At 38.4% G+C, this 26,490-nt stretch overlaps 1 protein-coding gene across 10 annotated transcripts in view; it reads right to left on the minus strand.

Annotated features, from left to right (window-relative positions):
* KLHL32 (kelch like family member 32) overlaps positions 1 to 26,490 on the minus strand; it is a 184,215-nt gene that overhangs the window by 156,956 nt on the left and 769 nt on the right. Inside the window, exon 2 of one of the 10 annotated variants that reach the window (XM_039853188.1) lies at positions 19,771 to 19,858. The exons of the other annotated variants lie outside the window; for them this stretch is intronic. The gene's annotated coding sequence lies outside the window, so the exon portion shown is untranslated. The remainder of the gene's footprint in view (positions 1 to 19,770; positions 19,859 to 26,490) is intronic. 10 annotated transcript variants of the gene reach the window in all.

Below are 26,490 nucleotides of genomic sequence, written 5' to 3' on the forward strand. Positions count from 1 at the left end.
CGAGCAGAGATGTACGAGGGTCCAGAGTGTAGACCCTCGTGCCTGAAGCACCTACCATCTCCCAGAACTCTGATTTTTAAGGCCAAGTGATATATACCTGTAAGCCTTCTACATAATTTTAGACTATTTTCCTCAGGGGGCCCTTCTACTAAGCTGCCTTCCACAGGTAACCCCACCAGTCTGTCACACAGGACCACAAATGTCTACTACACCCATTCCAACGCAGTCCTGCTGCTGGATCCACCCACAGAGGGAAGTGGGGAATACTGCCCGTCTCCACATGCTGGGAGATGGGGAGATCCAGCTCCAGCCAAGAGACCCAGGTACGTGGCAGTCAAATAAATATAGGCAAAAGCCTTTAGCTATCTGATCATGTCACTGCTCTGCTTAAAACTGTTGTGATAGTCAAATGAACTAGAATGTCACACTTGCCAGCATTTCCAGAATTATGTCCTAATACTTGACTTCTTATTTTCTGGTCACAGTCATGCAGATCTATTCAACTATGATGAACTATTCTCTACCTTCAGAGTACTGGTACCTCTTCTCTTTGCCTGCTTGGCTCCTATTCATCCCTCAAGTCACCTCCTCTAAGAAGCCTCCCTGATCTCCTCAGGTCTGAGTTAATTACTCTTCTACGCATTCCAATAACACCTACTCATCAACAGTCACAGCATAATCAACACGCTATATAATTACTTATTTTGAGAAAGGGAAGGCAGACTCTATTGCTTCCACCTCATTTCCACCCAAAACCCCAGCCCCATACAGTAAGCTCTTTAAGCAGGGTGATCATTCCTCTTGGGATAGTCAGTTTTGCCTGTTGTTCCAGTATCATTATTAATTACACCTCCATTTGCTCTCTTTTGTTTCCCAGTTTGGAGGATAAATTATTTGGTCATCCTATCAATATAGGCAGGATTCACTTTTTTTTTTCTTTTTTCTTTTTTTGCTGTTTTGAATCCCCTGGAATTACTAATATTCTCACAAAATCTTCAAAAGCAGGAAAACTAAAAGTTCAATTGATACCCATTTTAGAATGAAGAGCATGAGATCTTCAATCAAGATTATTTGCATATATTGAGTCACAATGTGTGAGTTTATATTATGAAATTCATGCCCTAAAAGAATAAAATGCTGCACTGACTATCAAAATTTTCTCTAGTAAGAACAAGGATAAAGTATCTATTCACCCTTATGAATATAGTTGGAGACCTTGGGAACAAAAGTAAAATATAATGTTTAAGTCAGTTCCCTCCAGTGACATTAGCACACCCCTTTTCAGCTCTTATTTTAATTTAATTTTTAGCTCCAACACTCCTCTATGAATAGAAGCATAAAATGCTTGGATCAGTTACATAGTCTTGTCAAAATAACCTAACCTGCAATTATAACATCCTAAGGTGCTTTTGAAAAATGTTGCCATGAAACATTTTTTATTAAAGAATTTCTTATAGCTCTCACGCCACTGAAAATTAAATCATCCATCTGCATCTTTATAGATGGCATAATGCAGATCTTGAATATTTTGTGAGTATACTAATTTTATGATAAATAACTTACTTTATTGTATAGCAAAACAATCAATATGTTTCATTTATGAAATTATTTCATTTAAAAACTGTGTAAAGAAAGTTATTCATCAGACAGTAAATAGTCTCCTCTGATTAATAACTGCCGTCTACCAAATAGAAAACATACAGTTTAGTTACCCAACCTATGATCTAGATGTAATCCAAACTCTGCCCTTCAAGCAGTTTATAATATGCAAAGTAAGGCATTAACATCCACATTTGATTACTCTAATAATATAAGACATTCTCTTCTATTGAGAGCCGTTCAATTTTTTCTCATTTCAAATTTTCCAAAATTGAGGTGGTACTTTAAATCAATATATTCATTAATATGCTATTTTTCCCTTGAAAAGCTGCTGTGTGTCTTACATCTGAAAGAAGCATTAGAACTTGGGAAGCACTATAATTTAAGTACCTAATTAAGGAGGCTATGAGTATATGTACTATTCCATTTAATTCTTACAATGATCAATAAGAATTAAATCGGTCCATTTTTCAGAAGAAAAGGTAGAGACTCAGCAAGCTAAAATGCTTGAGGTGAAAAAAAATTGGTAATTGGTGAAGCTGACACACAGATCCAGCTCTGTTACACTTTGCTGCACCGTACTGGCTACCAAAGGTAAAATGGACATGGATTAGAATGGTGGAGGAAAGTTAAATGCAGAAGCACTGAAGATAGCAGAGAGAAAACAAAAGCTTTCCAGATGAAAAGTACAACACATTAAAAGATATAGAGGCTTCCAAGCTATACTTTTCTAAAATAAGAACCCTGTACCAGCTGGAGATGCGATATTGACATATATTTAATCAGTTATCTTTTAACAGGAAACCCTTTTGGTAATTCCATTTTTATACCCATTTTACCGATTAGGAAATTGAGGTTTAGAGAAATTAAGTAATTTCATGAAGGTCACACAACTGGTACAGGAGTCAGGATGAAAACCTAAGCAATCTACCTCCAGAACCCAACCTTTTTAACAGTAAGCTATCCTGCATCAGCCGCTAGTACAGGGTTCTAATTTTACAAAAGTATAACTGAGAAGCCTCCATTTCTTTGAATGTGTTTTATTTACATGGAAAGCCTGTGAGAAACATGCCAATTTTCTCAGAAAAAAAATATTTGGTTTTCCTTAAAACACACAGATCTGACCAGGCTGAATAACAAAGAATTTACTCCAACCATTCACTAATCATTTTCTCACTCATTCATTCAACATTTAAATAGCATTTACCATACGCCAGGAATGCATGTAAAGGAGTAAGATTAAAATGACTTTGTAAAGCAAAATGTCTGGGTTTTTTAGACATGACAGGTGATAAAAGCAATCACTTCTTAAAGCATAATTTTCTTTTTTAAAAAAGTAGATGTAAGGTAGAAGAAAGGACGTGGGCATGAGTTTAAGTTCCTTCAGCTGGAATAAGCTATACATTAACTGACATCTTAACTGTGAAGGGGCAAGAGACCATGTCCCACTCATCTCTGTCAGGAGCTTTGTTCCTAGAAGACTTGCCCATAAATTAACTGTTTATAAATTGTTCTTGTTTAGGAAATTAATGGACTTTCACCACAAATGCAGAAGTTCCAGACACCTCCAAAAACACTTTTCTTAGTTATTGAAAAGATACTCCAAGACTTACAGAATACAAACATAATCCTAACAATCTCAAGATATCAAGACCAAAAAGAAATTCAAATTTCATTCTCCTTTAATAATTAAGATGGCTTTAAAATGTTGACAAAAACCCTGCAGCTAAGAGTCTTCAATTTTAAGACAATATTATTACATTGTCTTCCTTTATACATAAGGAAGTTAAGGACACACTACCCCAAAATACAGCATGTTGGCATGCTGAATAATTCAAGCTGAAGTAATCTGAGAAACAGAATGGGCTGGGAAGATTTTCTGACTTTCCCCAGAAGCAGACATTAAACTCTCACCCTCCCTACGCCCGGAGGAAAGGAGCATTCTATCACCAAGCGGCTGGGAGGAATCTGAATAAAGTCTTGCTGTTTCCCCCAGTTTACTATCTTAGCTCACACTGTTTTTTATCCTGTCACGTTTTTCCAAGACTTTCCACTTTTCATGAAAACTAGCACAAAAACGCTCACGTTTACCCACTTCTTTGAGTTTTCATTTCTGAATGAAGGTTCCCGTGTCACATAAAACTTTTATTAAGTAAATCTCTGCTTTTCTCTTGTTAATCTATCTTTTCTTACAGGAAATTCAGTTGAGAACTTAGAAAAGTCAAGGAAAAATATTTTTTCCCCTCCCCTACCTACAGAATAATAAAAGGCACTTTGAAAATATAATGAGCCCTTGAAATACTAACATCATAATTTCACAATTATCATAATTATCATAATTTCACAATTATCATAATTTAACGGAATATTGATTTGAGCAATAATTTTTCAAATGAGTATATTTAATTCCAATAGTTTGTGGCAAACTACATACTGTGTTTCTTTTTCTTAATTTTAACTGCTATCACTAAGTACCTTTAACCAATATTCAAAGTTGGGGGAAAGAAAGATAGGCATGTGGTGCTTTCTGAATTACAATACCAATTACATTGCATACATGTATTTGTAAACAATGCAAAATCATTAATCTCACTGGGGAACTCTTAAGATATTTTCTAATAAAATTAAATAAATGTTAATTTGCACAATACTATTATATATGATTCAGTCAAGCAGAAAATAATAACTTTAAAAAAAGTGAAATTAACAAATTTCGACAAATTTGAAATGAGTCAACATTATACAAAAAGATGTTTGGCAACAATAGAAATGTACTCAGAGACTCTGGAGCTGGGTTAATGAGTAATGATGACAAGTACTGGCAGATGTGAAGGATGGCAGAAAAAGAATGATGAAAAGAGAAGACTGATTAACTAGAGTATTAGAGCTGGAGCTATGGAAACCCAATTCGTGTTAAATGAAATGTGTGAGGATTTTAGGACTAATCATCCATTCGAAAATATTCTTTAACTCTGACTGTGTGCCTATCCTTCCTCTTGGAGACAACAGTTTAAAACAAAATAGATGTCCCCATTCTCATAGAACTTACATTCAAGGAGGAAGAAACAGCAAATAGATAAAATAAGAAAACACTGAATGGTAATGGTGTTACATTGAATAAAACAGCAATGATGTAAGTCGATGGGCATTTGGTTTGAGGGGTCAGGGAAAGCCTCTGAAAAAGCAAGGTTAATCTGAATATATCACTTGATCATACAAACGTCAAAACACGAAAGAATATTCCAAAGTCAGAGACAAGAAAGTTTTCCACATCATGTTTTATGATTTGAGACATGTTTTGAATCGCTACATGACTTTTTGGCATGAGTCAGAAGAAGAGGAGGAGAAGAGTAGAGTCTGTTTTCTTGGCTCAGTCAATAGGCTTGGGTGAGCTCAACAAGTGGGAGGACAAAGCTCAGAGAGAATAGTGTGGGGGAGGCTGAGGGGAAGAATGGCTGTCAAATCCATCATGTTTGATAGTTCACAATGACTGAAGTAGAATCCTTCCTTTAGCAATCCTAGTTTTCCCAATGCATAAAATCTGGATTCACATAATGCTGGATTTTTTTAGTGTATTTTCTCATGAAAATTTTATTGCCCTTCGGTAATACCCTACCTATATAGAATATATAGTATACAGTGCTATATACTATTAGTGAAAACAAGCCATTGTCTTATTTCATGAAGAAAGTATGCTAAAATCATATCCCATGGTTTCAATAATATGTATCATAGAAAAATAGACTTGCTCACCTACAACACAAATTTTTTCTTTACATTCCAGGAATGACCTAATATCTTAGCTGAATATTTTTTATCCACATATTATTAAAAATACTTCTGGTGTCTCTGGATAAATTGCTAGAAATGCCACCTACAGTAATCTACAAGCAGAGGATATGACCCTAACCTCAAATCTGAGGTACAAGTTGAAGTAACTTTCCCAGTTTACGGAGATATTAAGTGGCAGAGCTGGGACTGGAACTCAGGCAAGTTTGACTAGAGTTCACACCCCTCATCACAGACTATGTTGCCTCTGGCATTAGCAACTAAGAATACCTGGAGTCCAGAGATTTTCCAGGAAATAAAACCTCTCTTATAATTGCTCTATAATTTCCAAGGTGGTACCTATAATAGATAATTTTCTGAAAAATATTCAGCTTAACCATTTCTCTTGTGGATTCTCTAGAATCTAGCTGTGGGTTCCAGAAAAGTTTTTAGCGTGCAGATAGGAGAGCAAAGGTTGTAGTCAAACTGTTTGTTTCCACTCACAGCCCACTAGCATATGGCCTTGGGTAAGTACTTAATCTTTCTGTGCCTTAGTTTCCTTATGCTGTAAGATGGTGTTAATAACACTACCTACATCACAGCAGTTATAAGGGTTTGATGAGTCAATATAAGTACTAAGAACACTGCTAAGAACATAAAATCTGCAAAGTGTTAGCCGTCATCACAATCATCATTAGAATAAAACAGTCTACGGATGTCAACCCTATCTAATCTCCCTGCTGTACTTCTGAATGACCGTCATTCTATAGACTGAAATGTTGGATAAATGAAAGCCTCAGAGAAGGGGATGTGATAACCCCATAAAAATACCTGAAAGGCATTGCTCATTACATTCACTATACAATGTCTTTTTCAATGAGGATTTTAAGAGATAGTTCTTTCCTAGTATAAAGAAATAAACTGTATTGATGCTCGTAAAAATTGGTTTTGTTTTATTCATAAATGTTTTGAATCAAGTAATTAGTCAAGCATTACACTTTATAATGACTGGCAAGACGTTTAAAATGAAATGTGCTCCCGCTCTTGGTAAATATCTAGAACTAACAATGAGCAACGTTCATGGCTCATTTTATTTTATGACCATTCTCTTTCTTTTTCCTTCATCAGCCACTGCTCATTTATGTTAAACCTTACTCTTCTTTTAATAACCAAGGCATTAAACAATCTGTCTAGAGGAATGGGAAAGGGAAAGAAAGAAAGATATAGGAGTAATTATCCCATTAGAACCGACTTCAGGGTCTGTGGGAGGAAGGTTAGAATCTGCTTCTAAGCTAAAAGACTAGCAAAGACAAAAAGATAAAAATCACAAATTCTGAAGTAGCCCGCCACTACCATGCCTCCAATACTTTAATCTGCCTACTGATCAATATCATAATTCTCCAGATCCCTATTCCGCACTGTCTATTCCTCAAAAACAAAACAAGTATAATAATTCCAAGTTCATAGGTAGTGAAATGATAGATTCTCGACTTAAAAGTCAATAAATATTTGCTGCATGCCCACCATATTACAGACATTCTTCTAGGCTCTTGAGATATATTGGTAAGCAGAACAGAGAAAATACCTTACTTTCTACATGAGACTATAGGTAACAAATAATTAATATGGCAAATAAGTAAATTATATAGTGTTCCAAGAAACTGTCGTAAAACATCCTTTTATGCCCTTGCACCCAAACCCATAACTGCAGAAACTCCAGCTACATAGAGACCAGCTCACTAGTTCCAGGATTTGTCTCACGAGCTCCCCAGAACATAATCATCTTCTCAGCCCCTATATTCTTCTTTCTAGTTCAGTCTGTGCAGTAATGCCCACTGCAGAATCTATTGACATGTACACTGAAGGGGCACAGGCTCATGCCAAAATCTGACGATGGTAGTAAAGCCTGTGACACCCCAGATACCACAAAGCCATTTCTTTGAAGGAGTCAATGCCCAAGAGTGCCCTTTCTTATAGTGACAAAAATTCGAAGTACCAGCGCTGTCCCACTCACCAATGCCACCATGAACTCAGGATGCCATTGTGGTTTCAGTCAAACAATGCTTTTTTACATTTCTTGCTTTTTATAAAGAATCCTGCTCTTTCTAGGACTTAATTTGAGTCCCAAGTGGACTTGGGCCAGGGGACAATCTGGGTGGCAGACACTGTGCCGTACCTGAAATCAAGCTTTTGCTCTGACACCAGTTCCCTGGGCTAAAACTAAGCTTGTAAACTTTTATTCTCTCCAGAAGGTCTGTGATCTCCAGAAGGGCTTGCCCCACAAGTTCTCCAGACATGCTCCAGGCTTAGAGTACATGCGAGATTTCTGATCTAAGGGAGTTGGACGTGGGCTTCCAGCTCTTTGGAAGGAAAGCACAGTCATGGGTTATGAGGTATTACGGTGAACACTAGAAAGTGCTAGGGTTAGCCCAGCTATTCACTGCCCCAACTAGCACAAAGAGCTGGCACAGCAATGTGCTGGGATGACAGGATGATGGTTACAAACAACAAAAAATAAAAATGAAGAATGGGAAGCTACATCAAATTTCTCAAGGAAATGCTTTCCAAACTAAAATAAAAATATTTAGGGTAGTTCACGAAAAGAGATCTAAAAATTCAGTACAGAAATACTGGAATTATCCAATATAGGGCAGAAGTCATATACTATTTGCGAAAAAAAAATGGTTATCGAAGTAGCATTATACTCTTAGAGTTAAAAATTTAAGAGCAAGGATGATCATTCTTCCAATGAAGGAAATTCTGTAAGTTTATTAAAAGCATTTTTTCTTCCTGTGACTACTTACTCTTCAGATGAAGAGGAGATTCAGAAGATTCCACCAAAGACTAAAATATAAGAAATTTAGCAAGAGTTTATTAGTTTTCTGCCACCTCACAGATTTGGAAAGTGTTATGAAATCATGAAACAAATCTTATGTTCAAACTCAACCTCATGACTGATTATTCATAGTGTAACTTGGGCAAATCATAGCCTCTCTCAGCCAATGTTTACTTCTCCATCAGACAGGGGTAAAACTACCTCCTCCGCAATACTTTCGCTGACACTAAATGAAATGATGAGTTTGAAAGTACTTTCTAAACTCTGAGGAACAATGTAAGTATACAGCACATCAAACTCATTCTATTACTGTGGCAGATGGGGCATTTCTCTTCTAATAACCTGAGAAATCTAAGAAAATGGATTTGTTCCACCAAAACAGTATTCTTCCAGATCCTATTACATAATTCTCTTTTGTAAAGAAGTTAAAAAAGACAACTGGTTAAACTCAAGTAAGTTCATTATCTCTACAGAGCATTTTTAGCCAGAATAGCTGAATAAAACAAGAATGAAAACATTTTGTTATTGCCCAGGCAATTCTAGATGATGCCTTTTATTCTGACACCTTGGATCTATGCTTCCCTCATAGGTAACATTTTCAATTATTTAAGTTCTAGTTAATATTGCTGGTGTTGGCATGATCAGTAATTACTGTCTTAATAATCACAGGCATCTGATTCCAGCTGCTCCCATCTTTGATCTAACCATGAGCAACAGCCTGGAGAACAGGAACTGACAGGGAAAGAATACAGCCAGGGGTCAAATTAATGCTGGTGTTATATTAGCTTTCAGTGAGCTATCAAAGTCAGAGACACATGCTGAAAAGTGAGACCATATAATGAGAATGAATGACTGTCCTGAGAGTTTTATACAAAATAAAATATTTTCTCAACAAGAGAATGGCTTTTGAATCTAGATCTGAAGAACTGGCTAAATAAATCATACCTTCAACAACCTTCTTTTGAGTAACTACAAAAAGAATGCATCTGCATACTCGTTTCTCTGCCAGATATGCCTTTTCCTTCCCCCAGATGGCTGGGGTGAGTGTCTGTACATATGGCAAGGGAAAAACAGCAGGAAGCTCAAAGTACGTAACTGTAAAAAGAAGTGAAGGCTTATGAAACATGCACTGTGTAAGACGGTATAGGGGCCATAAACCTAAAGAAGCCCAACCAATGAAGGCGAGGCCTCAGAAGACCTGTGTGATAGTCCAGCTCTGCCAGTCACCTTCCCAGCCAGTTTGCTTTCCCGGGTGTCTGCTTTCTCGTGGAAATTAGAGTGATGCAACTAAATCAGTGTGGAGAGTTTTTTAGAGCCTGTGTGAAATCATCCAGTGCTGGGCGTTAGCAGAAACAGAGAAAGTAGGTGTCAGCCTGTGTGCAGGTGAGAAATCTCCTTCTCAGAATAGTATAAAGTTTTTCTCCTTCTCCTTTGAAATAGAAGAAAAAATCACACTACTGCACTGATCCTGTGTAAACACCACCAAGACACCCAGCCCTATAACAGCTGGCACAGCCCTATAACAGGAATATGAAATCTGCCATTTACCATAAATCAAATCTATTTTGAGAGAAATATTAATGGTCCCATTATAGTTCCCTACGCCAGGATGGGGGAATGAGAATGAGTGTGTGAGCACGTATAGGGGTGTGTATGTGTGCTAATGTGCTTATGTGTAGAGTTTGCAGGTATGTGTATGCATATGTGTGTATGTGTAGGTAGGGGTGTGTGAGTGTGAGTGTGTGTGTGTGAGTGTGTGTGCAGAGAAGGGCATGGGCAAGTCATCTCATTTCTTTCCTTTCCCTTTGTGCCTATTGTCTCTCCTCTCAATCTCTGGCACTAAGTGCTTAATCTAACTTTTAACCAAGGTATGCAGGGAGCGGAGGGGTAAAACAGGTTGCCTACACATTACTTAGGCTAACTCCTAAGCCATTCCACATCAGTGAGTGATTCTCTGCAGAATGGGGACACAAAAGGATTAGTGATAGAGATGGCAAGGGAGGTGGCAGCATCAGAATCACCTAGGGAAAGGCTTTTTCCATCTTTCTATGCCTTCTCCTCTTCCTTTTACCTTCTTAAGATTCTCATATGATGCTGCAAGGAAAATATGAACACAACACACACACACACACACACACACACACACACATCACAGCTGCAGCGAATCACTGCTTCTGATTTGCTGAGATGGAATAAAAGACTGATGATCTCGATGCTAATGTCCTCTCTAGCTCTAACACTTTAAGACATTGGTCTGCTTTCTAGTTAAGGAAACACATGAGATGACCAAGAACAACGGGAGGCAATACCTTATAGCTACGTAGCAACTGAGTGGCAGAGTAGATGAGGACTTCTAAGATAAGGAAAAATATTGTATGGTAGGGCTAATCAGGAGTGCTTTCACAGAGGGAACAGGTATTGAGCTAAACGTTGGCGTACATATTTTAGACTGAGAGGGAGGCAAGGAAGCATGCCAAAGGACAGGGCACATGCAGGATCAGGCATGAGCTGGAAGGACACTGAGGAGGGCAGTGTCTGTGCCAGAAGCAATGCCAAGCTGGGCCCAGGATAAGTTGGGCCATCTGACCTCGGGCTGCAAATTGCTGCAGAGCCTGACCTTACAGCAGTGACTATGGAGTCATCACTGGCTGTAAAGCAGGGGACTGCGAGAATAAAACATGTGGCTCAGAAAGCTTCTTCAGATCCTGGTGCTCAAGACAGGTCACAATAGAAGGTTCTAACCTAGGATTGGTGAAAATAAATTCAAAAGTGCCCACAGCCTCTAACGTTATATGCCACTCTTTTTCTAAATCTAAATGCATACATGCATTTTGTACAGGAAAGAGAATCTATACCATTTATTAAATTTTCAAAAAAGTGTGTGATGACCACTTGCCCCACCCAACCCCCATCCCATGCACATACAACATAGGAAAACTAAGACCTGTAGAAGAAAGAATTGCAAATTTTCCTTGGGGTCTTACTGTGCAGGTGGGACAGATTGGTAAAGGGTAAAAGAGGAAAAGAGCAGCTGAGTGGCACCACACCATGTGATCCTTGTGTGCCAGGAAACTCCACAGAGGCTCCAAAGGAAAAGACTAAGAAGGTACTTTTCCAGCCTCGCTTTCTGGGGAGGTGTTGGTAAAATGGGCTTTCATGGATTATACGAAGTTGGCCAAAACATCCAGTCTTCACCTGAACTGTTTTACAGTTACCACCTGATATCAAACCTCTTCTGCTTAATAAAACCAATGTTTCTCAAAGCTATAATTTCATTTGACAAAAATGTATCTAAGTCATTCGGGAAACTATTTTAAGGAATTAAAGCAAATTAAGTATGCCTAATTTTAATGGCGATACCAACAGTCTTCCCCTTGCCCCCAAATTACTGACTTTTTGGATACTTCTGTTAAATTGAGTTTGTTATTGGAACATGTGAACCATAAAAGCTGTAACTTGAAAAGCATTTTCAGAGAAATTTATTTTTTTCAAAATGTCAACTTGGTAAGCAAATCTTCAAAAAAGACTTGAATAATTTGTTTGCAAAAGTACAAAGAAATGACATGTAAGAAAGACTAATGAGCTATCAGTGGCACTCTAAATCCTAAGGTGTTAATTATCTCAGATTTCCGCAAGGCTTCTTACCCTGAGGCATGCTCAGTTTTTGATTGTGCAGTTCATGTTTCTATTTTTGATTGTGTATTCCACATCATCTATTAAGTTTTCCCTCCCTTAAATGCCAACAATTTGTGCCTGTGTTAGAGATGCTTACATTAGGCCTAGATGACAATTATAGATATATTAGGGTATATTTTTCTTCTGCTGTTCTGTAAGTGTATTTGGGACACGTATTCAAGCACCTCTCACCCAACTTCCATATAATGTATATATGGAATGAAAGAATGAGCAAACATCATTTAGAGGGCAGAAATAAACTTTACTGCAAACTCTGGTATACGAGAAAATTAAAAGCTCACCTCTCTGTTTTCTGTAACTCAGCTTAATTCCTATTCTACAAGTTGGGAAGTTCTGCCTTCTTGAGATTGCTGAAGCAGGGTTATGGCATGGTTCTGGAATTAATATGGTGGCAAAGTGATGAGGGCTGGGCTGCCGAGTGCCTCTGGTCTCCAAGTCACCCATGCATACCTTAGCTTGACTGTCATTAAGTCCAGTTATTTTCAGTCCTTGAGCTATTTGACATTGGCTGCACTCAACATCGATAAAAGCTCTCTCCTTCCTGAATCAGGTGATTTCCTTGGCTTCCATGATTCCATCTCTCCTGGTTTTCCTCCTTCCTCTCTGGTTACACATTCTTTTGCTCCTTCGTGCTCCTCCATTTCTACCAAATCATTAAGTGCTACAGTTCCATGAGATTCGGTTTAATGATCTATTCTATCCTTAGGCAATTCTATCCCAATCAAAAATTGTAGCACAGGCCTGGAGTCTTTTATGATGTCCAAAACATACGATAACTTCCCATTTGACATCTTCATTTGAACATCTCAAAGACAGCTCAAATTTAATATTGCCATCACCACACATAACTTCCTTCACCCATCCCACCCAAACTGCTCTTGTTCCAGAATTCCTTTCTCCATGAAAAGCACCAACATACACACAGTTGCGTGGAACATCGCCACCACATAGTAGTATGGATTAGTACCACCACCCATGCAAATGGCACCTCCACACACAGCTGCACGGAATGGCACCAACACCTACACAGGTATAAAAATCATTAGGTTTCTATTTCTCTCATCCCTCAGCCAGTCCACTATCAAGACCTGAAAATGTTACCTCTTTAGCTGCCGTAAAATAGTCTTCTCTTTATCCCTGTCCTCCTAGGCCAAGCCACTATCATCATCTCTGATCTGAACCAGAGCTATGGACTCCAGTGCCTTCCTACACTCATGAGTGCTCTCTTCCAATCAGAAGCCATAGTTAGCCTTCCAGATGCTGTCCCTTCCTGATTAAAATCCTTCCTTAGTGGCTTCCTACTGTTCTTAAGATAAAGACCAGTAATCCTTACAGGTCCAGGTGTGGTCCTGCCCTCGCCCTCCAGCATCATCCTCCCCCCACCGCCGCTCTCTGCACCACACTGTACCTTGTGTCACTGTTTCCTCTTAACACATGACTTTTTTCACTTGATGCATTCTCTGCCCTCTGGTTTTCACATTAACTTGTCACATCCTTCAGATTCCCAGCCCCAATTTCTCAGGGAAGGCTTTCCTGCCATCCTAGCCCCCCAGAGCAGGTCAAAATCCTTCTTCACACTTTTCATAACACCATGAACCTCTTCTTCTCAGCATTTATCTCTATTGTAATTTGACCCTTATTAGTGGAATCATTTGATGAATGCCTGTCACTTCTACTAGAGTGTCAGCTTGAAGATGACAAAGATCTGATCTGTCTTCTTCACCATTGAATCATCAGCACCTGGCCCAGTGCCTGACATTTACCAGATGCCCAGTAACTATGTGCCAAATGAGCATTCTTGACAGAACAGAATAGTATTCATGAGAAAACTGGCAATGCTTTTTAAGCAAAAACACCAATGACAGCATATTTAAGAAACGACACCACCACAGAATACTTCATGGCTTTCTCCCTGAAATGAGAGCACGGGGAGAGGTCACACAAGCAGAACAGGTGTGGCCCATGAGTCACAGCTATTTGTCAGCATTAGGGACTGAGTACTGGAAAACATAGGTGGTGGTCAGAATGATATTGCCTACATTCTCATTACCGTCACACCAAGGGAGAGATGATAATGGGAAGAAAGGCTTGCTCTCCCCAGTGATAGGGGAGCAACCATCAGCTCCCCAGGCTCTACTGCTAATCATAACAGTAGACAGCAAAGATTTACTGAGTGCCTACTTTGGGTCAGACAAGGAAACTTATGTATATTATTGTACTTGATCCACATGATTGTATGGCAAAGTGGGTATAATTGCCCCCAGAGTACAAATGAGGATTCTTGGGTTCAAAGAGACAAATAACTTTCCTAAGATCTAACACCTAGTAAATGAAAGAACCAAGATCAAGATTCAACCTTAGGGCTGTCTGTCTTCAAAGCCATTCCACTGAAAAAAAAAAAAATCCTGCACCTGCTGCTGCTGCTGTACCAAGAAAGGCAGCTACGAGCAGCCAAAGCCCACTGGCTGTGGAGCAGGTAAGGGGCTGGTGATCAGTGTAGTACAACAGCACCTTTAATATCGCTGGTCATCAAAGAGAGCCAGAGCAGCCAGCAGCAGTAACGACAGCATGGAGAAAGTTGCATGTGGCATCCACAGTACAGGTGAAGCACATGAGAAGGCTGGATCCCGGAGGAAAAGGTCTCCACTGGGTGGCGCTCCAGGACTCTCCGGCAGGGAACAACAGGGGACCAAGTAGCACTGAGGTCTGGTCCTAATGCTGACGGGCCTTAGCCAGACATGGTGGTGTTTTGTTTCCACTACGGAATTATTCCTATGACTTTTTCTTTCACTATGTTGGTGGCCAGAGGAATCCTTGATAAAAACAAACAAACAAACAAACAAAACTCCTTGGTATATAGCAAATTTGGGAGTATGTTTTGAGAAAACCCAACTTGGAAAAATATGATACAGATAAATTACTGGATTCCTTTAAATAGCCAGCTCCTGGAGACTTTACGGGTTTTTATTTTTGTTTTTATTAAATTACAAAATGTTTGACATATAGGCTTAAGAATCAGACATACATAATACTAGAGATCATATGGAAATCAGTATCTCTTAAAAGCATATTTATTTAGAACCTGAGAAAGGGAGACGGTTCATATTGGGAAGAATTAGAAGACAGGTGGGGAAATGCTTTCTGAGACTAATTAAGCCACAAGTCTTAGTCACTGGAGGTTTTTAGACAGGAGAGTGAAATTATGGAAGCCAAATTTCTAAAAATAATACTCCGACAGCAGTTCACAGAAAGGGATGAAGGAAAAAAGAAGGTGGTACAGAGAGACCAGTGAAGAAGCTGTAGTGCTGAGGACCCAAATGAGAACAGTAGCCAAGAGGCTGGAAGTGGAGAGGAGGACATGGGAGATACTGGGAAGGAGAAACTGAGAGGTCCTGATACTGAATATTGAGATAATATCCTAGTTATCTGCAAATAAGGTCAGATGCACATGAAATATGGTAGTATTTTAATTTTATACAAACACACATCTCCTTTAATCCACCTTTGCTGAGCACTTGTACTCAAATGTCTAGAAAAGGCAAATTTATTGACACAGGCAGATCAGAGGCTATCTAGGATGGAGTGAGAGTGGGGAATAACTACAAATGGGCACAAAGGAACTTTTGGGGATGACAGAAATGTTGTAAAAGTGGATTGTGGTGATGGCTGCACAACTCTATATACATTTGCTAAAAATTATTGAAACTGTACTTCAGTATAGTGAGTGAACTTTATGGTATATAAATATCCTCCAGTAAAGCTGTTCTTAAAAAGTGATGAGCTGTAGAAAAGGAATGGTAATTTAGGTTAAGGAGAATTGAGAGGGAAGGGATGGGACTTGTGAGTAGATCGTAGCTTTAAATAGGGTGATCACAGTGAATCTCATAGAGAAGGTGACCTGAAGAAGGTAGGAAAGTGAGCCTGGGGACAGCCAGGAGGAGGCGCATTCCAAGCAGAGGGAACCAGGAACTATGTGCACAGGTTCTAAGGAGAAAAGGAGGCCAGTGAAACCAGGGCACGAGTGGATATGGAAAGAGAAGAAGATGAGGACAGGGGATGAGAGAGGATAGATGGGGTGGAGAATGTTGGTTCTTGGTATAGAAGCTCTGGCAGTTTTGAGCAAAAGAGTACCATGACTTAACTCAGGTTTTAAAAGGATCACTTTGACTGCTGTACTGAGAAGAGTCTTTGGAAGGCATAGGAGACCAGTTGGGAATCTGTTGCAGTAATTTAAGTAAGAGGTGATGCTAACTGGGACAATGGTGGCAGCAGGGAGGAGGTGAGAAACAGTATACTTTGAAGGTAAAGGAACACAATTTCCTGAATGCCTAAATGTGAGTCGTAAGAGAAAGAAACCAAGAATGATTCCAAGGTTTGGGGCCTGAGCAGCTAAAGATGGGGAAGCTCTGGATGACGCAGGTTTGGAGGAAAAAAATTTTAAAGCATCTATTGGGGACTTTGCTACTCAGCTCTATTACATATGCCAAAATCACTGCACACAATTTTGGTAACCTTCTTTAAAAGATCAACTTTACTATAGGGTAGATTTCCTTCTAATGCATTCATTAGTTTTATTTTAGAGGAATGATTTGACGATGGAAAATGTAGAAATATTTACTTAAAATCCTGATTCTTGGCCTTATGTTTTCCTTGGGATTGCCGAATAGCTTATATTCTTAACAACTTAGTTACACTTCTAATGACATTAGACTTAGCCTGCCTGGAAAAGTCCTGTGACCTTTTGGTATAGTAACACCAAATAGCAGTGAGTCACTCGTTTCTGGGTCATTCTCCTTACAGGGATCAGCTGAGCTAGGAAAAAGTCCATTCAATGGATATTGGGATATGTTAATGAAATCTACCTCCTATAAATGTTATCGATGTCAGAGCAAAATTCATGAAGCATCACAAAGAAGGGCCAAAATTCAAGGTCAGTGTTGTAAATTATTTCTCCTTAGGAGAAAGCTACTATAAAGAATTAAAGGTAGAAAAAATAAAGTCTTGTCTGGAGATTTAAATAATACCTACTCTCATTTCACAATGTAAAATAGAGATTTTTCTTTCTTAACTTGTAAATTTTTATGTGTTTGGTTCTATTTGTTCTGCACATTTGGTCACTAGAATTCTCTATGGGATCATTATCATTAATACATGAGTTAGAAATACACATTAAACTTAGCAGCTGTGCCCAAGGCTATTACTTCCTATAATTTGGTACAGATGGCCAAAAACATGATTTTGGCAGAATGGCCAAGTGCTAACCACCTAATAGAGGCTGCAGCCTCAAAACCAACTCATCCAATTTTATAGTTATCTTCATCCCCTCCTCTCTCTCTCTTCTTTCTCTCTATCCCTATTTATCTCTCACCTGTCCTTCACATAAAAGGCAGAAGAGAACATCCTAACTCCAATTTAGCAAAGTTCTAAACACGGCATTTCACCTGATTTTCTAGGGAGGAAAAGGTAACTCAGTAAAATAATTCCAGTTCTGAAATGGTCGTTCTTTAGGTCAAAAAAGTTTTTCTTCAACTCAAAAACATTCCTAAATATTAAAAAAATTTTAAAAAGGTCCTCCAGCAGCCAGATCTTTCCTGCAATAGAGATTAATCACTTCTGTACCTAATTCATAATCAGAGAAACCAACACAATAGTCATAATAGTGGCTAAATTACCAGGGACAAATAAATATAAATATGATATCTGCCTTTCTCTCACATACACACCTCAAAATGACTTCTCTTAAAGCTATAATTAGGCAACATCTTCACCATGCATAACTGATGATTTTCATATATGTCTAAAATTCATTTATTACTTCATAGTCTAAGATACAGGTTTCTTTTTCTCCTTATCTATGTATTGGTGCTTAACATTTTTATAGCTCCTCAAAATGCCTCATATTCAAATGTTTTGATGCTTTAAGATCATAATTAAGAAGGTCATAAAATTCCCCTCAGACATAAAAGATGAACACATACAGTCACATACTGTTTCAGCCAATCTCTAAGGACAGAATATCACATTTAAAGCCTATTAAAAACCTGCAAAGCACATTCTGAACCTTCCCAAAAATAAAGAGCAAATGACAATTCAAAATTGTAGCTTCTCTGTTGCCAAAATCCTGCCACAAAGATCTATACTATTCTGCCTGTTAATCAATGACTCATAAGATTTCATCCACAGTAGAAATAGCATTCTTCATTTGGTTTATATAATGCCATGTAATCGTCATCAATGTTCTAAATCCAAAAAGGTATAAAATCAAAAGCATTTCATTTTATCCTATGCAGAAATGTACATTTTTAAATCTGTTTAACTACTTCAATGTTGGACAATGAGGACATTTATAAAGATGCTCTCTGTAGCAATCCACCTTATTAGCTATACACAAATTTGAGTGGAAAATCATAACTTCTGTTTCAACAGTGAAGACATTAATCACACATCTCAACTTCTATCCAGACAAGACACTTGTTTAGAATATAGCCTGCAATGTTTAAATGTCCACTGAGTGTCCACAGAACTGTGTGACCTCAGAACTGATTTGACTTGCTATTTTTTGTTAAATGTGAATGACAAGAAAGCTGAGGCCCAGATCCAGGTGGCACGTCTGGTCCTTGGAAGACAGAAATAAGCAGCAGAGTGTAAGTCACTGCACTCTAGACCTGCAGCTCCCAAATTAGATCATCAGAAACTCTCAGGGGAGGCTTTTCAAATGTACAGTGGCTCAGCACCAAAGCACTATAATTACAGAGACTCTAGTAATCTATATGTTTAAAACAACTCCAGGCATTTTGAAGGCCATGCTGGTTGCAAACCTCTAGGCTAGACTTATCTGTAGAATAGTGATATGATTTTCTAAAGCAAGGTTCCAGAATGGCCAATCAAAAGCCGTAACAGAGTATTTCTAATATAAACAGAATATATACAATATATATTATTTTGTTTTCATGATTCTTAATGTAATTCCAATTTATAGAGAAGGAGACAAGCACAGAGTTCTGAAATCAACTCCCCCCACCCAACCCCTGCTTTCCACCTGCTGTGCATGGGCAGAGCTGGAAACTCAAGGAATCTGGCTCCAAGTGCCCTTGCTCTTCCAATCCACCTCATTGTGCCCATGCCCCAGTCTCACTTTACTCCACAGAAATGCTACCAGTCTGGGATTTTCAGTTCTGCACTGTGACCCAAGCAACTACAGGTGGGAACAGCCCTAAGAAAAGGCCTTATCACTCTGGTACTGCTCTTAGGAAGGCTGGAAGGTGGCCAAGGAAGGAAAGGTGGCTGGCTCCTGTGAGATGATCCTCTTTCTTGGTTGAGATACTAGTGGGTACGGTGCCATCACATGGAAAGACCCTCTCCTAGAACTCTCAATATATTCCCATCCCTGAGGTCAGCCACGAGACTCCAGATAAGAAGAGAGAGGCACCTGGTCCTAAAATCGTTCTTGAGTCAATGAGACATCAGCTTCCTAAATATCTTGGTCAACAGTTGGTCCAACCCCTGAAGCGGGCTCACTTAGTGTTAAGCTGGAAGAGGGCCTCTTACATCCTTGCCTCTGTCTCCATCAAAGAAAGGAACCGTGTACCAAAAGCTGCTGACCGAAGCGCTGCAACTTCACACGAGCAAAGAATCATGGCAACAAAAGTCAGAAGCGATTACAGGATATGGTTTTCCAAAAAGAGCTCAACATAGAGGAAGAAAAAGAACTCCAAGAATACCATGCCAAAAAGAAAATTATAGTAATCAAGGCACATATCTAGAGGGTCTGCAAATTCCATGCCCCATTAGGTCCAAGGATAAAGTAAGTCCTCATTTTCAAAGGCAATATGTAGAGCTGATGCTACTACATAGGTAAACCATTTAACTACCTCCTTCTGTCCCAATGCGTTGCTCACCAAACCTTCAGCCACAAGAAGTGAAGGTGCTAGCCAAAGAATTCCACTCACATCTTCAAACCTGTTGACAGTTACATACATTAAATATATTAATATTCCATTTTAAAGCAATTAATAAGACGTAAAGACAATAAATTAACTGCAGACTTTTGGTAAACAACACTGAGAGAACAATATGAAACATAGAAATCAAAAATTGATAACTTTGTGAATGATCACAAGGTCAGAGGAGGGAAATTTATCATAAAACCCTACAGATGACACTATGATTTGAAATTAGTATTTCAGTGAAAAGGCAAGTTAAATGCTCTGTAGAAAGGCCTTAGGGCTGTGCATAAGTTTCTCAAATGACATTTGATCAATTAGGAAGCTCTATCTGTAGGTGATATTAAATACCTTTAAGAAATGATAAATTGCTTTGACCTAAAGCTAGAGAAGATAAGCTGTGTCCAAATTAAATCAGATCGTAGGTAATTAATGTTTTCATAGAAGCAGAAAACCAAAACTTTCATTCTACATTTCTTTAGGCTTTGAATTCTCAAAAAACCAATCAGCCATATCAGCTCAAGGACATCAGTCTGGGAAAGACTAGTGAATCTTTGCAGCCGAAGGGTTACTAGACTATATCTATACAACTGACTATCATAAACAGCATTTTAAAAAATGTCTCCTTTCAGGAAATGTCAAACAGAGTAGATGAGGAAGCAAATCAAAGAGAGACTCTATTAAAATAAATCTCTTCTATTCAGATACTGGCCTCAATTATGAACCTAAATTTCCAAAACAATAACCATAGCTGTCACTTGGGAAGTGGCTGAGAATGTGCTCACATTTAAAGTAAGGTTTTTTTTTCCTTAGTAATATGATTTTCTAACTTTGTTGGTCTGTGAATTGGATATAAACACAAGATATGACATGTATGTCATCTTGGCTAGCATATTTCTCATTGGAGGATTCATACCTCATTACAATTAATATCTACTATATACTGAATGTCTTTTTAAAAATTTTTTTACTATATTCTCTTCTGGATTCATAGAGGTTAAAGGATATTCTGACTTTGACAAATGAACAAAAATTTAGCATTATCAATTTCCTAAGCCTTTCTTATTTTAGGCATCTAAACTAATGTTACTCACCAATTACTAAAAATACATGTGAATTATTAAATTGTAACACATGTAAAGAAACATTACAATGTGTGTCTGTGTGTGTATGTATGTGTATACACACAGACATACATAAATACATTCATACCAGAGCATGCTTGTCACAAGAAGTAGTATTTTCTGTAAGGATGTGCTTTGTAATTCATTCTATGATAAAAACAGAACTTCGCTTTGTACATGGGTTCCTAAAATTTACTGGCTACCTTCCTATAAATGTTCTTTGCTATTGCTACTGCAAAAGTCACCAGTATGGTGAGCTGCTAGTGCTTCCCATTGCTGCCTGGGTTACCCTAAGCCTGAGAGCTGAGTGCAGGGACTTTGAAAAAAGTCAAGACACACTAACCTCATCTGCATTCCTTGGTCATCAAAGAACGAAATAATATCAAGAAAGCAGAAAAATTAATCTGCCACTGTGAAGGCAAGGAGTTGCTTGGCAGGGGTAGGGCACAAGACAGATAGTGGTACAGAGTGGGAAAAAACTTGATTTAACTAAGAAAGTATTCTTTTTGGGAAGACTTTAATCCTATCTGACTTGAAAGCGAATTTGAGGGTTTTTTTCTTTGAGCCTGGTGAGCTCTTGACCTTTTCACAAAATCTATGTAATTCAGTATGAAAGGAAACCCCTAATTGTCTAGAAAGATGTAGGAAACTAGAACTTGACCTCACAGAAAGGCTAGGAGGTCTGTACCTGCCAGGTACTTGGAGCTGCTTTTATTAAACCTATAGCGGACACAAGGGGTAGCTCTGTGATTTACAGATGGGGAGATCTTAAAAAAGAGATCTAAAATAGAGCCTCAGTGAGCTGCCTAGGCAGAAAGAAAGTGACCCTCCCTCCTTTTCTTTGTGGCCAGGCTGGGACTCCAGGAGCTGCAGAAGAGAGGGAGAAGTGGCTTACCAGAGAGGTGACACCATTAACCCCACCATACACATCCTTCTCCCCAGGAGAGCCCACCAAAGCAGCCCACTGCTCACTCAAGCTCCATTACAGGAAGAGGCTAGCTCCTTTCTAAGGCCAGCAGACCAGATTAAGACATTTTATAGAGCATATGAAATTTATGTGAATTCTACCCTCGTTCTGAGGAAAGCAAAGGTAAGAGGGGAGAGGCAATGGGAAGGAGTTAATAAGTACTGAGACTTTATTATGCATCAGGCTTTGTTCTAGTTGTTTCCTATGCATATTTTATTTAATCTCAGAATAGCCCATTTTACAGATGAAGAAAAGACCTAGAGGGGATATGTGACTAGACTGTAAATAACAGAGCCAAAAAGTGTTGGATTTAGTATTCAAATTCAGGCTTTAAGGCTCATGTTCTTTCAGCTGTGTCATACTACCTTACAGAGACAATCGAAGAACCAAGACTCCTAAGTAACAAGGGTCCTAAGTAATGATTTAAAACGAGGTACCAGAACTTGTGTCATAAAAAATTGCACAATGCTTCCTCCATTGCTCCTGATGTCTGTTCCATTAGCATTGACTGTGTTCCCACTGAAACAATCTGCCAGGATCAAATGACTTATTCTATCGATATCCTGTATCCCAAACCGGTTGTACTGTGGGAGGGCGGGGGGAAAGCCCTGCCTCAAAGTAACTGGAACTGGCTCATCTGGCATGAAAACTAGAATATATTATGCCTCCAATAAACATGTAGGAGAAAGTCAAGAGGCTATGAAAACTGCCAAAGATTTTCCTTCTTCATTTAAAAATTATCTTATCGGGTTGGTAATTCCAATCCTGCAAAACTATTTTAAATAAATTTACAGCTTTCAGCGCTTCTGCCATATGCAGAACTAATCTGATTCCAAGTCAAGTTTGCAAAACTGTTAAATTTTTTTTACAGAGAGTTCTTTTAAAAATCTCACCAAAATTTATAGTGCCATATGTCTAAATAAAGTTAAACTAAATGCATTAATGCATGGCAATGTGCACATGAAAGGATGCAAGAACAAAAGAAAGATGGGAAAAGTTGAGTGCTTCCTCTGCCTCTTAAAAGGTGAAGATCTCAGCAAGAAGGGTATGTAAATACAGGACCCGATTAGAAATGAAAGGACCAAGGAAAAGGTGAACAAAATGAATGCCATCTACTACTTCCCAATAAGAGGGAAAGTAAGATGTTCTAGGATAAACTCTCAAGTTCTACTCCTCAAACCTGAAGAAATTCTAAAATAATGCAAACCAGTTACATAAGGACAAGAAAGAGGAGTAAGGCACTGCCTGACATGGAGACATAACCAGTTCTATCTCCACTGTCACCAAAGAGCCCTGTTCAGTAAGAAAAGAAAGATGGGCTCTTTGCATCTTCTGTTCTTAATATTTCCTATGACTTGCCCAATATATCTTCAAATTTTCCTCTGTGTCTGCAGCTCCCCTCTTAGTCTCCTTTACCAATTTGTCTTCCTCCACCTCTCCCACACATCCCCAATTCCAGCTCCTTGCTGCTCTCCATCTCTGAGACTATATTTCTTCCCACAGCTTGGTCATCCCTTCATCTACAATGATTAACTCAACAGTATCAGATATCTTGCTCGTGATCCTCTCAACTCACATTTCCTACTGACTGTCTGGCAGAGCCTCCCCTTACCAAAGGGGTCTTTGTTTAATATAGTCAGACCCAGCCATCCAGGCCAGCAATAATCCTCCTCATCTACAGGGCTCACTTGATCTCCACGATCAGAATACTTTTATTTTTCTGTATCTGTGCTTCTGTGGAATCTTGTATCCGTATTGCATCATTTAACACAGAACTGCCTCAAAATCACAATTATATACATGTCTATAATCTCCACTAGGTAACTGGCAGAGAAGGATGGGTGTGAAGTAAGAGGAGCTGCTGAAGTTTAAAGTTTTCTTTCTTTTCACTTTAACTTCACAGAGTCTTGGATTCTTCATCTGTAAAGTGGAAATAAGATGCCCACTTATCGGGATGTTGTGAAGACAATACGGAAAGGTACCTTGTATGTAGAAGGGGTTAGGAAAATGGAAGCTTGCCAGGAGCAGTGTGTGTGTTTGCTCTGAATTCTTGAGGGACATTACCACCAGAGCACTCAGCCAAGACTTTGTTATATTAGTATCAATTAACATCTGCATAGCTCTTTACTAGGGGTGCAACATATTTTCCTGCATTGAAAACTGAAATGCATTTATTTATTATTAAAGCGGTCTTCTAGAAGGTGATTTCATACTAAGAGAACTATTGGAAATCACTGTCCAAATCTCATTTGTTTTTGTTTTTTTTAAATGACACCTCTTTGGATCCACAAAAGAAACAACATAAATAAAATATTCCTTTTGGACTACTAGGTCTGCTTCAGAGAAATCCACAGACATCTCTACAGCTTTAGTAGAAATATGAGAAAGTGGCAGCTTCTAAAAAGGTATTCACTTTATTACAAAAACAAGATCATTTATGAAGTAAACAGCATTTTCTCTGCCAGAGTTCTGGAAGTGAATGTCCCTTTGAGTTCCCATTTATGTTTTCATTCCTTTGGGATCTTGCAGCATTTTATGGTGGCATTTAACGACTACCTAAAGCCTTAATAGGAAGTTTTCTCTGCAAGGTTCAGGATGCTCCTTTTTCTGATCAACTTTTTATTCCATCTCTTCCTTCTAATGACTTTATTATACACTTCTTAGTCCTATGCCCAGAACAAAATTTAAGCCCGGGACATAAGAAGTTTTAAATTGTAAATGCTTTTGTTTCACCAGATTTAAAAATTCCCACTTTGGAGCATTTCATGCCCTTTTATTTTCTCTGAAGTATAAAAGAAAGACCTAGGAACCCTCGAAAACAAACTTGGACCTGTTTATTGAAGAAAAAATGTGGAGCATTTTTTAGAAATTTTAATATCAAAATCAGAAAATTCCCAATCATTCTTACAATGACAGATATATTTGTTCACATCGACATTTTATTAGCAAACAACAGCTTAAAACTAAATGAGACCTCAGTAGATATAGATTGCAAATGGGCAGACCATGGGCCACATGGGACCCAGATACATTTTTAATGTGGTCCTCACAGATTTTAAAATTAAGGATACTTCACATTAAAAAATATTTGGAAACTTCTGTTTTCCTTGAAAAACTAGAATTTTTTAGAACTGGGGTGGCCATAATCAGCTACAGTCCAGTAGGAGCTCCCCCTTTGTACTGGTTTGCCCTTTCCAGAAGCCACAATCCACACCCCCTTTGTCACATGTGTTCTCCATCTGGGATGCTCCATTCCTTCATCTCACCTGTCAGATCCATGCACACATTGGAAATGAAGATACAGGATATTTTTAAAGGCAAAGAGCTTAAAACCAAAAAGGGCTTCCCCATTCACTAACTCTGATCTTCAACAAGCTCTGAGTTTCAGGTCCCTCAGTTTTAAAATGAAGATAATTCCCTGACCTCACAAGATTGTTATGGGGATTAAAAGGGAAGCGCTGGAAAAGTACTCTGTAAACTGTAATGTAATGTCATCCTTCCTCATTTCCCAGTCCCCTTTCAGTTGCATAAATCCCCTCTACCTACCTCAGTTATTATTGGCTCCCTCAATCTTCATATTATTACACTCTGTATGACACCACTTAAAGCCTAAATAAAAATAATTTGATATATGTCCTTATGTCATTTAATTAAAAAGTAGAAAAGATAAACACATATGAAAGGAAAACAAAATGAATTGTTGAATGCTGGTGGATCTTTACTGGGTCATTTCTGTTAGTGATGTAGGTATGAAATTAGTGCAAAGTATAACTACCAGGTAGCTGAGCCCTTCAAATGCTTTGTTATTCAGTCACCCACTACGCATCTGAGGCCTCAAAGTAAAAATGACAGCCCAGTTATTACTGGTTCCTGTGAGATACAAGTACTGACCTCCTTGGGCTCACTCAGTGCTCCAGTAAAGGACCCAATCCATCAGAAAAAAAAAAAAAAACAAGATGTATAAGCCTTTCCCTGTGTCTCCTTCTTCTCTACATTTTAATATGAGCTCCAAAAACTTAGAATCTGGAGTATTAAGCCATGCACACATTTTATATTTATATCTATCTATATATAGATACGTCAAAAAATCAATAGGAGACTTTAAAAAAAATCTCAGAAATGGGCAGAGGTGCAGCAAACTGCTTTAAAATAATAATGCAGTGGATAGAGAACTGTTAGCAAAGATGTATGTTATCAATGCTATTTCCTTGCTTTAGAAATTTCACATATGTATTTCTGTTCCAGTCAATTTACAACAGAAGCTCATCCTTGTGTGGGGAACCACAATAAATTCATCTTCTGCTTTCAATGTTAATATAATCAGGCCTAAGTGAACTACAAAATAAAATGTGGAAATAGAGCGGAAGAAGGGATTTTAATTGGAATCAGCTTTCTTTATAAGATCACCAAAATGAGAGTAATTTATGATTCAAGACACATTTGTTGAAAAATTCATCTGATGAATCTTTTTTAAAGCATACCGTATAGTGCAATTACCGCTTTTCTTGAAGTTGAATGAAATCGTTGCCTGAATACAGATTAACGAATGCCAAATCA

This window comes from Pteropus medius, unplaced genomic scaffold (genome assembly GCF_902729225.1).
Source record: "Pteropus medius unplaced genomic scaffold, Ma_sr-lr_union100, whole genome shotgun sequence".
NCBI classification, from domain to species: Eukaryota; Metazoa; Chordata; class Mammalia; order Chiroptera; family Pteropodidae; genus Pteropus; species Pteropus medius.